General features: G+C 42.8%; 1 protein-coding gene across 1 annotated transcript in view; it reads right to left on the bottom strand.

Moving 5' to 3' along the window:
- Positions 1-14549, bottom strand: part of ALPK2 (alpha kinase 2) — a 74878-nt gene that overhangs the window by 48731 nt on the left and 11598 nt on the right. The window lies entirely within an intron of this gene.

The raw sequence follows: 14549 nt of genomic DNA on the forward strand, positions 1-14549 counted from the left end.
CACTCATGTGCTGATGGTGGTTCTGATCTTCTACACATGTAGCAATCCTTAACATGCTTAACTCCAAATCCTCGAATACTCAAAACTTGGTTCTGGTAATGTATAAATGTACTAACAGTGGTTCTGGTAATGTACTCATGTAATTACCCCTTTAACCCCTTACCGGCATCGGATGTACTATACCGTCCGATGCCGGCTCCCCTGCTTTGATGCAGGGCTCCGCGGTGAGCCCGCACCAAAGCCGGGACATGTCAGCTGTTTTGAACAGCTGACATGTGCCCGTAATAGGCGCGGGCAGAATCGCGATCTGCCCGCACCGATTAACTAGTTAAATGCTGCTGTCAAACGCAGACAGCGGCATTTAACTACCGCTTCCGGCCGGGCGGCCGGAAATGACGTCATCGCCGACCCCCGTCACATGATCGGGGGTCGGCGATGCTTGTATATTGTAACCATAGAGGTCCTTGAGACCTCTATGGTTACTGATCGCCCGTCGCTGTGAGCGCCACCCTGTGGTCGGCGCTCACAGCACACGTGCAATTCTGCTACATAGCAGCGATCAGCAGATCGCTGCTATGTAGCAGAGCCGATCGGGTTGTGCCTGCTTCTAGCCTCTCATGGAGGCTATTGAAGCATGGCAAAAGTTAAAAAAAAAAGTTTAAAAAAATGTGAAAAAAATAAAAAAAACATAAAAGTTTAAATCACCCCCCTTTCGCCCCAATCAAAATAAATCAATTAAAAAAATATCAAATCTACGCATATTTGGTATCGCCGCGCTCAGAATCGCCCGATCTATCAAATAAAAAAAAGTATTAACCTGATCGCTAAACAGTAGCAGGAAAAAAACTCGAAACACCAGAATTACGTTTTTTTGGTCGCCACGACATTGCATTAAAATGCAATAACGGGCGATCAAAAGAACGTATCTGCACCGAAATGCTATCATTAAAAACGTCATCTCGGCACGCAAAAAATAAGCCCTCAACTGACCCCAGAGCACGAAAAATGGAGACGCTACGAGTATCGGAAAATGGCGCAATTTTTTTTTTTTTTTAGCAAAGTTTGGAATTTTTTTTCACCACTTAGATAAAAAATAACCTAGTCATGTTTGGTGTCTATGAACTCATACTGACCTGGAGAATGATAATGGCAGGTCATTTTTAGCATTTAGTGACCCTAGCAAAAAAGCCAAACAAAAAACAAGTGTGGGATTGCACTTTTTTTGCAATTTCACCGCACTTGGAATTTTTTTCCCATTTTCTAGTACACGACATGCTAAAACCAATGATGTCGTTCAAAAGTACAACTCGTCCCGCAAAAAATAAGCCCTCACATGGCCAAATTGACGGAAAAATAAAAAAGTTATGGCTCTGGGAAGGAGGGGAGTGAAAAACGAACACGGAAAAATGAAAAATCCCCCGGCCATGAAGGGGTTAAAAAAAATTGTGGCTCTTGGGATTGGTTCAGTATGACAATGTTGCACTTGGACCAAAAAATATTGGGCGCCCATGATCTAGAGAGAACCAGTACCAATGTATAGCTAATATAAAGTAGTAGAAGCACCACTCCAGCACTGAAAAGAAAAAAAACGCAGGAGTGGCCTTCTACACAGCTGTTTCTATTTCAGTTCATATATGAAAATGATAATCGTTGTCCCATGTTTGATTTAATTAGTTACTCATTTCACCTGATTATAATCCTGAAAACTCCCTGAATTTTTTGTAGGTACCTAGAAGAATAGATCAAGGCAAATGGCGGTCACCAAAATATTGATGTAATTTATATCTCTTTTTGGTTGATTCATGTCAATTAATACAAATAAACTAACACTTCTGATTTCAAAACGTTTTTTCTACTTAGCAGCATCATTTCCATAACTGCTTAAAACTTTTACCCCATACTTTACTGTACTGTATGTGGCACCATATGATAAGTAAGACTGAGGCAATAGTCCAACAGGAGCATTGACAGATGTTTCATCATTTCAGCAATTTCTCAATATTCAATCTAGTCTGAATGCTGGTGTCAGAAAACAAAGTCTTAGGGATGGGTTTGACTAATTACATGAGTGACTTCTGGCGGCACATGTGATGATCTGATGAGACTGAGTCCTGAGTGCATTGGATGTCCCCGAGAACCCTTCCAGCAGATGGATAACCCATCTTCAGTCCTGACTATTGGGTTTCATTAGCATCCTACTTATCTGTCAATCACAAGCTATTTGATAGGCCACTCCCAACCCAACCCCCGCTGACAAATGGTGAAGGGGGTGTGAGCACTTTAGTTACGTGGGTTGATGTAATCTCCGACAGTCATTACTGTCACTTACGGTCCAGGCTATTACTTTCTGCTGCCTGGCATGTGAGTCCAACTGAGCATGCATGACTAGTAATCACAGCTAACTCTGTGGAATCTATAATATCCCATCAGTCACTGTCTATTTTAACTTCCAGAGGTCATTCAGAGTCAGAAAGTAGAGTGTAAAGAGGAAATACACCCTAAAACCATGAAATCCCCCAGAAATAAGAGTCCTTGATATGCCATCCAAACTACACAATCTGAATTGAGAACCCCATAACAGAGGCCATCTGACTAGGGACAACCTTCCCGTGGAGAGCTGGTGAAATTAGTGTTTCCACCATTCACCTGCAGCTTCCCTCAGTTATATGCTTTATTCTGAAACATTGCTCTGTATGGGCATGTGTATGGGCATGGGCAGAACTGTGGCTCAGTGGGTAGCATTGTTACTTTGCAATGTTGGGATCCCGGGTTCAAGTAAATCCCACCAAGGACAACATCTGCAAAGAGTTTAATGATCTTTGTGTAGCCTTCCTCTGGGTTTTCCTCTGACAGTTCAAAGACATACTAACAGGGAATGTAGATGGGGACAGTGATGACGGTGTCTGTATAGAGCTTCCAAATATGATTCTGCCATATAAGCAAAGCATAATAAATAATATGTGGTCAGGCAAGTTCCTAGTGGCTTCAACGCTCCAAAATCTCAATTGACAGGTCTCTCTCTATGTATGTACATAAGAAGAGACCTGTCCGTCTAAGGCAATGATCCACAACTCCAATCTTGGATGACTAGTCCAAGGCCAGGCCACATTGACTTCTCCCCATTCCCTTATCGGTGTTCTCCAAATCCGGTCCTCAAGAGCAACCAACAGATCATGTTTTCGAGATTTCCTTAGTAATGTCCAGGTAATGGAAATCCTGCCTGTCCAAATACTGCATTTTATCACCTGGGCAATACTAAGGAAATCCCGAAAACATGACCTATTGGTGGCTCTTGAGGACCGGAGTTGGGGACTGGTCTTGGACTAGTCATCCAAGATTCATGGCCCCCAGGCAGCTTTTCAAGACATTGTCTGCAAGAACGCAGCCAATGTCTGATTTATGCTGCCTATGGATTAGAAAGCATTAATCTTCTATCAAATTCCATTTAGGACGGATTATCCATTTGGGCAACACCTCAATCCCTTCCCGATATCCAACATACGATATTGTGTATGTATGGCTAAAGTTGGAAGGAGTTATAATGAGTGAGCTCAAGATCGGAGCCCAATCCTAGCATGTTGAGGCACACTTGTATCTGCAAACAAACACAAAACAAATAAAGAAAAATGACTTGGGGGGGGGAAAAAAGACGCAAATGATAAATTGTTTTTTAATTATGCCACATTTTCAAGATTTCTGCTTATTGAAAGTAAAATAAAACATTATAGTCTACATTTTCATTCAATTGTATCCAGTCTGCACAAATCTGTGATCTAAATACATCAACAGCATCCTGATCGTTTCTTACAATGTTTCAAAATGTATCAGTGTGGGGTTCACAGTATTTATTTCACAGAGCAATGTCTATGCTGTAACATACTGTATCTACTAGTGATGAGCGAGTATACTCGTTGATCGGGTTTTCCTGAGCACGCTCGGGTGGTCTCCGAGTATTTATGACTGCTCAGAGATTTAGTTTTCATCATGGCAGCTGAATGATTTACAGCTACTAGCCAGGCTGAGTACATGTGGGGGTTGCCTGGTTGCTAGGGAATCCTCACATGTAATCAGCCTGGCTAGTAGCTGTAAATCATTCAGCTGCCGCGATGAAAACTAAATCTCCGAGCAGTTATAAATACTCGGAGATTACCCGAGTGTGCTCGGGAAAACCTGAGCAACGAGTATACTCGCTCATCATAAAGGTGTTATCCGAGCATGCTCGTGCATTAATAGAGTGTTTTCGGTGTGCTTGAATACTATGTTTGAGTCGCCGTGGCTGCATGTCTTGTGGCGGTTCGACATTTGAATGAAATGAAACACTATGACAGGAGACCCAGGAGGACCCCACTGCTGACACAGAGACATAAAAAAGTTAGACTGCAGTTTGCCAAAATGAACATAAGTCAAAATCCTTCTGGGAAAGTGTCTTGTGGACAGATGAGATCAAGGTAGAGCTTTTTGGTAAAGCACATCATTCTACTGCTTACTGAAAACAGACCGAGGCCCACAAAGAAAAGAACAGTCAAGTATGGTGGAGGTTCAAAGATGTTTTGGGGGTTGCTTTGCTGCCTGTGACACTGGGTGCCTTGACTGTGTGCAAGGCATCATGAAATCTGAAGACTACCAAAGGATTTTAGGTGGCAATGTAGTGCCCAGTGTCAGAAAGCTCGGTTTGTATCCTAGGTCATGAGTCTTCCAGCGGGAAAATGACCCCAAACATACTCAAGAAGCCCCCAGAAATGGATAGAAACAAAGCACCGAAGAGTTCTGAAGTGGCAGCAATGAGTCCAGATCTAAATCCCATTGAACATCTGTGATGAGATCTGTTGGGAGAAGGCGCCTTCAAATATGAGAGACCGGGAGCAGTTTGCAATGGAAGGGTGGTCCAAAATTCCACATGAACGGTGTAAGAAGCTTGTTCATGGTTATAGGAAGCGATTGATTGCAGTTATTTATTACAAGGGATGTGGAACCAAATATTACGTTGAGGGTACCAACAATTTTGTTTGGCCCATTTTTGGAAAAGGAAATAGACACGTGTATAAGAAAACGTGTCATTGCAATTATTTTCTGGCAGAAATACTTCATTTTCTGGAACAATTTCAAGGGTGCCAACACTTTTGGACATGATTGTATACACCACCTATGAGAATACAACCTCCGCTTTCCCTCACATGTTTACATTGACAGGCTATAACGGAAAGGAAGCAGAGGTAGGAGCCCATGAGCTGCTGGCAGTTGAGCTGGATAATCAGGACTCTATTTTCTTTCCTGACCTCATGGGGTAAGCAGGCGGCCACATATGGACTATATACAATGACTGCAAAGTGGATGGTGTCCAATCCACTACCAGACACAATACCAGGCAATACCAGACACAACACAATGACATAAATGGCGCTGCTTCATGAAAAAAAATCAAGTATATATATATATATATATATATATATATATATATATATATATGTATATACTGTATATATAATATATATATATATATATATATATACATATATAAATATATATACAGTATATATATTAATTTATATTTATGCCTTCTTCACACTTTTTTTAACACTTCATGAAAAAAATTTATTTATATATACAGTATATATACAGTATATATAAAGTGTGGAGAAAAGTCCATATGAAATAGTGAATATATAAGAAAATAGAGCGCACTCGGTGAGTGCGCTCTATTTTCTTACATATTCACTATATATATATATATATATTTACACCTTCTTCACACTTTTTTTAATACTTCATTTCAGAGAATGAATTTCACATGAGTTTTATATATATATATATATATATATATATATATGTATATATCTATCTATATATATAATTGTCTAAGGGTTTTTCCGTCTGTCTGTCTGTCTGTCTGTCTGTCCTGGAAATCCCGGCTCTCTGATTGGTCGAGGCCGCCAGGCCTCGACCAATCAGAGACCGGCACAGCATCGACGTAGAAATCCCGCGTCTCTGATTGGTCGAGGCCGCCAGGCCTCGACCAATCAGCAACGGGCACAGCGACGATGATGTCATAAAGGACGTAGAAATCCCGCGTCTGATTGGTCGAGGCCGCCAGGCCTCGACCAATCAGCAACGGGCACAGCGACGATGATGTCATAATGGTTGCCATGGCGACGAGGTCATAAAGGTTGCCTCGACCAATCAGCGACGGGCACAGTCTGCCGCGAATTCTGGAATCATCATTGTCCATATACTACGGGGATATGCATATTCTAGAATACCCGATGCGTTAGAATCGGGCCACAATCTAGTATATATATAATTGTCTAAGGGTTTTTCCGTCTGTCTGTCTGTCTGTCCTGGAAATCCCGCCTCTCTGATTGGTCAAGGCCGCCAGGCCTCGACCAATCAGCGACGAGCACAGCGACGATGATGTCATAAAGGACGTAGATATCCCGCGTCTCTGATTGGTCGAGACCTGGCGGCCTCGACCAATCAGCGACGGGCACAGCGACGATGATGTCATAAAGGACGTAGAAATCCACATTTCTGATTCAGCGACGGGCACAGTATCGACGTAGATGTCATAATGGTTGCCATGGCGACGATGATGTCATAAAGGTTGCCTCGACCAATCAGCGACGGGCACAGTCTGCCGCGAATTCTGGAATCATCATTGTCCATATACTACGGGGACATGCATATTCTAGAATACCCGATGCGTTATGGAATCCAAGTCGCTGATTGGTCTCGCCAGCTGCCTGTCATGGCTGCCGCGACCAATCCGATTACTCCCTCCCTACTCCCCTGCAGTCAGTGCCCGCTCCATACTTCCCGCAGTCACCGCTCACACAGGGTTAATGCCAGCGGTAACGGACCGTGTTATGCCGCCGGTAACTCACTCCATTACCGCCGCTATTAACCCTGTGTGACCAAGTTTTTACTATTGATGCTGCCTATGCAGCGTCAATAGTAAAAACATCTAATGTTAAAAATAATAATTAAAAAAAAAAAAATCATTATATACTCACCTTCCACCGCCTTTCCCGCTCCTGGCTACGCTTCGGTGACTGCTCCATGCAAGCGGCAGGTTCCGGTGGCAAGGATGGTATGGGAGAAGGACCTGCCATGACGTCACGGTCATGTGACCACGACGTCTTGACAGGGCCTGTGCGAGAAGGACCTGCTATGATGTCAGTCATGTGACCGAATTACAAGGGGCCCTCGGAAGGTGAGTATATGTTTATTTTTTAACCTGTGACATACGTGGCAGGGGAATATACTACGTGACTGGCCAATATACTACATGGCTGGGCAATATACTATGTCACCGGGCAATATACTACGTGGCTGGGCAATATACTATGTGGCTGGGCAATATACTACGTGGCTCTGTGTTGTATACTACGTGGCTGGGCAATATACTACGTGGCTGGGCAATATACTACGTGGCTGGGCAATATACTACGTGGCTGGGCAATATACTACGTGGCTGGGCAATATACTACGTGGACATGTATATTCTAGAATACCCGATGCGTTAGAATCGGGCCACCATCTAGTATATATATATATATATATATATATATATATATATATATATATATATATATATGTAAGCATTTACGTTAGCATTTTCTTTTTAATTAGAGTCGTGCATTTTCCAACACCTACAGAGAAGATTATGGAAGAACCTCAACACCTACAGAGAAGATTATGGAAGAACCTCAAAGAAAAACCCCACACTCAGACCATACAAACCCCAATGATACTACTGAAAAGCAAAATAGGCCTCTCTTATAAAAAACAGTCAGTCTAAAACTGTCTGAGACAGTCATTGTTGCCCGTAACTACCAATCATAGCACGGCTTTCATATTTCCAGTGCAGTTTCAAAAATGAAAGCTGAGCTCTGATTGGTTGCTATGAGAAACAATAATAAATGAGGCCTGTTGTTCGATATAGACTTTGAAGCAGTATTTTCAGCAGTCTAAAAAAGCTGTTTAAATTGCTTTTTTGTTGACTTTCACAAAGAGGTGCGGCAGTTTTACCAAATCGGCTAAAAGATAAACTGATTTTGCCACCCATAATGACTATTCACAATGCAACGTTCATTTTTCCTGAGAAATTAAATAAATGAAAGCTGAGCTCTAATTAGTTGCTATAGGCAACACAGTTAGCTTTGATAAATGAGGCCTAGTGTGTGGGAATCCAGCCTGAAAGTGAAGTTACCCTTTATCTTAGTACTAGGCATCTAAGAGCTGAGACTGGAGCATTACTATAGTTGCCGTCACACCTGGACCCCTGGGGGCCAAAAAGATCCCTTTGGTTATTGCTCTCAAATGTGGGCTTTAAGAAAAAAGGATACACTGGCAATTTTTAGGTTATGCTAAGCCACTTAGCTAATCTTGCTCAGTCCTTTATATAAGCCTACACAGTCATATTTCTCCTATTGAAACCCATCAGCAGTCCCGCACAGTATGATAAACTCTACATGACACCCACAGTACCCACTACACATTATGATGCCCCCATAGTGTACCCTACACTGTATGATGCCTCCACTGAGCCCCACACACAGTATCATGCACCTACACTACCCCCATACAGTATGATGCCCCCACAGTCGCCACACAGTGTGATTCCCGCACAGCCCTCAAACATAAGCAAGATACCCCCACAGTCCCCCTCATAATTTTGATGCTCTTACAGCTACCTACATAAAGTTTGGTGCCCCTACAGCCCTGATGCACAACATGATGCCATGCACAGTCCACACTCACACAGTATGATGCACACCACAGTCCATCACCCATTATGACATTCCCACAACCGTTGGCACACAGGATAATATTTGAGGGGCGACTGGGTTTGGTGGCTATAAGGGCATCATACGTTGTGTAGGAGGCTGCAAGGGCATAATAATGGGTGAGTGGGATTGTGGGGCATAATACTATGTGTGAGTGATGTGGGTGCATCAAAGTATGTGTGAGGGCATGATGCTCTGTGTGGGGTTCAGGGGGCATCATACTGTATGGGGGCATCATACTGTGTGTTGGTGGCTGAGGGGAATTATGCTGTGTGTTAGCGGCTGTAGTGCCATCATCCTTTGTGTGGAGGCATAATAATGAATGGGGGGCTGTGGGAACCATGATACTGTGTGTGGGGGGCTGTGGGTGCATAATGACGACCGGTTTCCATCTACTGCCACAGCCAACATAAAGTATAATGCCCCTGCAGCCCCCACACATAGCATGATTCTCCCACATCCCCCACATACAGCATGATGCCCCTTCATATTTCATGCTGCCTCAACGCATAGTATGATGCCTCCACTGTCCCCCTCAGAGAGTATGATGCCCTTAGGCCGGCGTCACACTCAGCGTAAGACAATATGGTCCGTATACTACGGCCGTAATACGCAGAAAAGTCCCCAAAATAGTGGTCCGTAGCTCCTCCGTAGGCAGGGTGTGTCAGCGTATTTTGCGCATGGCATCCTCCATATGTAATCCGTATGTCATCCGTACTGCGTGTTTTTCTCGCAGGCTTGCAAAACCGACATACGGATATACAAGGGATCCATGTGTAAAAAAAACCCATAAAAACATATATACTGCATATATATATATATATATATATATATATATGTCAGTAGACACATATATGTATATATATTAATATTTCATACAGCGCGAGATAGATTTGAAGCCGGTAATTCAATTGCCGGCTTTTGCTATCTCCATCCTAAACCCGACATGATATGAGACATGGTGTACATACAGTAAACCATCTCATATCCCCATTTTTTTGCATATTCCACACTACTAATGTTAGTAGTGTGTATGTGCAAAATTTGGCCGTTCTAGCTATTAAATTAAAGGCTTAAATTGCGGAAAAAATTGGCGTGGGTTCCCGTGCAATTTTCTCCGCCAGAGTAGTAAAGCCAGTGACTGAGGGCAGATATTAATAGCCTGGAGAGGGTTAATGGTTATTGCCCCCCCCCGTCCTGGCTAAAAACATCTGCCCCCAGCCACCCCAGAAAAGGCACATCTGGAAGATGCGCCTATTCTGGCACTTGGCCACTCTCTTCCCATTCCCGTGTAGCGGTGGGATATGGGGTAATGAAGGGTTAATGCCACCTTGCTATTGTAAGGTGACATTAAGACAAAATAATAATGGAGAGGCGTCAATTATGACACCTATCCATTATTAATCCAATAGTAGTAAAGGGTTAAAAAAAACACAAACACATTATTAAAAAGTATTTTAATGAAATAAACACAAAGGTTGTTGTAATATTTTATTCTACGCTCAATCCATCTGAAGACCCTCGCTCTGTAACAAAGAAAAAATAATAAACCAACAATATACATACCTTCCGAAGATCTGTAACGTCCCACGATGTAAATCCATCTGAAGGGGTTAAAATATTTTACAGCCAGGAGCTCTGCTAATGCAGCGGTGCTCGTGGCTGCAAAACCCCGGGGAATGAAGGTAAAGTAGGTCAATGACCTATATTTACCTTCATTTGCGGTGATGCGCCCTCTGCTGGATGTCCCTCGAGCGTGGGAACTTTCCTAGAAAGCTCCCAGGCTCGAGTTCATATGAGGACAATCAGCAGAGGGCGCCTCACCATGAATGAAGGTAAATATAGGTCATTGACCTACTTGGAGGACCGGGTTGGCGTGCACGGACGTTGTGACCCTCCACTATGGTAGGTACATGATCTTTATATATCAGTACGGTCACATACAGTGGGGCAAAAAATATTTAGTCAGTCAGCAATAGTGCAAGTTCCACCACTTAAAAAGATTAGAGGCGTCTGTAATTTACATCATAGGTAGACCTCAACTATTGGAGACAAACTGAGAAAAAAAAATCCAGAAAATCACATTGTCTGTTTTTTTAACATTTTATTTGCATATTATGGTGGAAAATAAGTATTTGGTCAGAAACAAAATTTCATCTCAATACTTTGTAATATATCCTTTGCTGACAATGACAGAGGTCAAACGTTTTCTGTAAGTCTTCACAAGGTTGCCACACACTGTTGTTGGTATGTTGGCCCATTCCTCCATGCAGATCTCCTCTAGAGCAGTGATGTTTTTGGCTTTTCGCTTGGCAACACGGACTTTCAACTCCCTCCAAAGGTTTTCTATAGGGTTGAGATCTGGAGACTGGCTAGGCCACTCCAGGACCTTGAAATGCTTCTTACGAAGCCACTCCTTCGTTGCCCTGGCGGTGTGCTTTGGATCATTGTCATGTTGAAAGACCCAGCCACGTTTCATCTTCAATGCCCTTGCTGATGGAAGGAGGTTTGCACTCAAAATCTCACGATACATGGCCCCATTCATTCTTTCATGTACCCAGATCAGTCGTCCTGGCCCCTTTGCAGAGAAACAGCCCCAAAGCATGATGTTTCCACCACCATGCTTTACAGTAGGTATGGTGTTTGATGGATGCAACTCAGTATTCTTTTTCCTCCAAACACGACAAGTTGTGTTTCTACCAAACAGTTCCAGTTTGGTTTCATCAGACCATAGGACATTCTCCCAAAACTCCTCTGGATCATCCAAATGCTCTCTAGCAAACTTCAGACGGGCCCGGACATGTACTGGCTTAAGCAGTGGGACACGTCTGGCACTGCAGGATCTGAGTCCATGGTGGCGTAGTGTGTTACTTATGGTAGGCCTTGTTACATTGGTCCCAGCTCTCTGCAGTTCATTCACTAGGTCCCCCCGCGTGGTTCTGGGATTTTTGCTCACCGTTCTTGTGATCATTCTGACCCCACGGGGTGGGATTTTGCGTAGAGCCCCAGATCGAGGGAGATTATCAGTGGTCTTGTATGTCTTCCATTTTCTAATTATTGCTCCCACTGTTGATTTCTTCACTCCAAGCTGGTTGGCTATTGCAGATTCAGTATTCCCAGCCTGGTGCAGGGCTACAATTTTGTTTCTGGTGTCCTTTGACAGCTCTTTGGTCTTCACCATAGTGGAGTTTGGAGTCAGACTGTTTGAGGGTGTGCACAGGTGTCTTTTTATACTGATAACAAGTTTAAACAGGTGCCATTACTACAGGTAATGAGTGGAGGAAAGAGGAGACTCTTAAAGAAGAAGTTACAGGTCTGTGAGAGCCAGAAATCTTGATTGTTTGTTTCTGACCAAATACTTATTTTCCACCATAATATGCAAATAAAATGATAAAAAAACAGACAATGTGATTTTCTGGATTTTTTTTTCTCAGTTTGTCTCCCATAGTTGAGGTCTACCTATGATGTAAATTACAGACGCCTCTCATCTTTTTAAGTGGTGGAACTTGCACTATTGCTGACTGACTAAATACTTTTTTGCCCCACTGTACATGGTGAACATAATATATATATTTGCTATGGATTTTACATTCTCATTGTCCATGATTACACTAGTGCACCCTAATCCGGTCCCTTTATGAGGTGTGTGCGGGCTTGTACAGGGGATTTGCCTGCCTGCCATACTGTATACTGGTGTTTTTACTTGTATCATACAATAAAGTTTTTTGTATACTTTCATTAACTGGACGTATTTGACTGCTTTTTCTGGTGCTCTCTATTTATTCTTGTGTATATGCAGTTGTCCATATACAGTCCTAACCTGCCCTAGTAAATATGATGGCTATACTATACTAATATAATTACTGGGACAGATCATGTATTCCATTCATGTTTTGTATGTAAACCATGTCTCATATCATGTCGGGTTTAGGAAGGAGATAGCAAAAGCCGGCAATTGAATTACCGGCTTTAAAGCTATCTAGCGCTGTATGAAGTAATAATATATATATACATATATGTGTCTCACTGACATTATATATATATATATATATATATATATATATATATATATATACCTATTCTATGTGTACACATTTATTCTACCTATTCTACTGTAAGCTGGCAGTGTGATTTTACTGTACACCGCACTGGATTGCCGGCTTTTCTCTCTAACAGCGCTGCGTATTTCTCGCGAGTCACACTGCTGGTCCGTGTGTAATCCGTATTTTTCTGGCTTCCATAGACTTTCATGGCGATTTTTTTGCGCAATACGGTGACAAACGCAGCATGCTGCGATTTTCTACGGCCGTAGAAAGCCGTATAATACAGATCAGTAAAATACGGCAGATAGGAGCTGGGGCATAGAGAATAATTAAGCCGTGTGTAATGCGTGTTTTACGGACGTATTTTATGCGCTCATACGTGCGTAAAATTCGCTAGTGTGACGCCGGCCTTACAGTCACCTACACAAAGTATGAGGTCCTTACAGCCCACCACACACAGTGCGGTCTTTCCAGCCAGCATAATCCATACTTATTTTGAAGTAAAGTGGTACATGATGATCATTATTCTGTATTTGCCACAGACCCTAATAGTAAACCAAGCATTACCATTAAACATATGACCAGCAGGTGGAGCTACACAGTCTCCCTGTTTCTTTTATTATAACATTACACCATGCAGAGTATAAACTATTCTAGGGCAGAATTCATATGAGCCATGCAATTGTCACCTAAGAAAGCAGAACACTAACGGCACGTCTATTGGGACTTATCTGCTGCGGAAAATCTGCAGGTTTTCTCTACAGTGCTTGGACGAGCTAAAATCCCTAATATACTGTATGTCCAGGTAGTGGGTAATTCATATCAGTAGTTTTCATAGGTAAAATGTTATTAGTACACAAATGTTCTGCTTCACATACAGACATACTCTAAATGAGGCCTAGGATGAATGCACAGGTTAACCTATGTATAGCTGATGACAGGGTGGTCTCAGAAATGCCACCCCCACCCTGAAGATGAAGCTCATGTTCACATGCAGCTGTCAGTACCCGTACACTGTCCACATCCAGGTCTACAGAGGACAACAGTGGTGACAGGAGATAGTGGGTAGGTCTTGTAAATTTCCACATTAGATCACTGTCCCGGGTTATCAGAATTTATTTTGCTTTATCGGATGCCAGAAAGAAGGAATTTTACTATTTCCGGGTACTAACTACGGTCTTATACCAATATTGCTGGTCTTGCAAATCTAATAGATGATTTCCACCAGCATCTGTAGAAATTTTTTAGAGATTAGTTATATCTTCCAACCATCCCAGAGCCAGAGGGATAGTCTTGTACTTGGGGAGCTGTCCCACTGTCCCGGGAGGTCAGCGAGACAGATACAGCTGAATTCAATGGTGAAGCAAGGAACCGTCAGATCCCTACTCCACCATTCAGTCTGGGAAGGGACTGAAGGACCTGCATGAACCTTCAAGTCTTATGACATTCCCAGGTCAAGTGACCGGCAGCAGAGATCAACAGAGAAGCAGAAGGGAAGCTTATATAGGGGCATCATACTATGTGGTGGACACTGGGGATATCAAACTATATGGGGGAATGCACTGTATGAGGCATCATACTCCATGTAGGTGACACTGGGGACATCATACTGTGTGAAGGGGGCTGTGGTGATATTGGGGACATCATACTGTGTGTGGGGGCTGTGGGAACATCGGGGACATCATACTATGTGTGGAGGCTGTGGGGACATTGGGGACATCAT

This window comes from Ranitomeya imitator, chromosome 1, assembly GCF_032444005.1.
Source record: "Ranitomeya imitator isolate aRanImi1 chromosome 1, aRanImi1.pri, whole genome shotgun sequence".
NCBI lineage: Eukaryota > Metazoa > Chordata > Amphibia > Anura > Dendrobatidae > Ranitomeya > Ranitomeya imitator.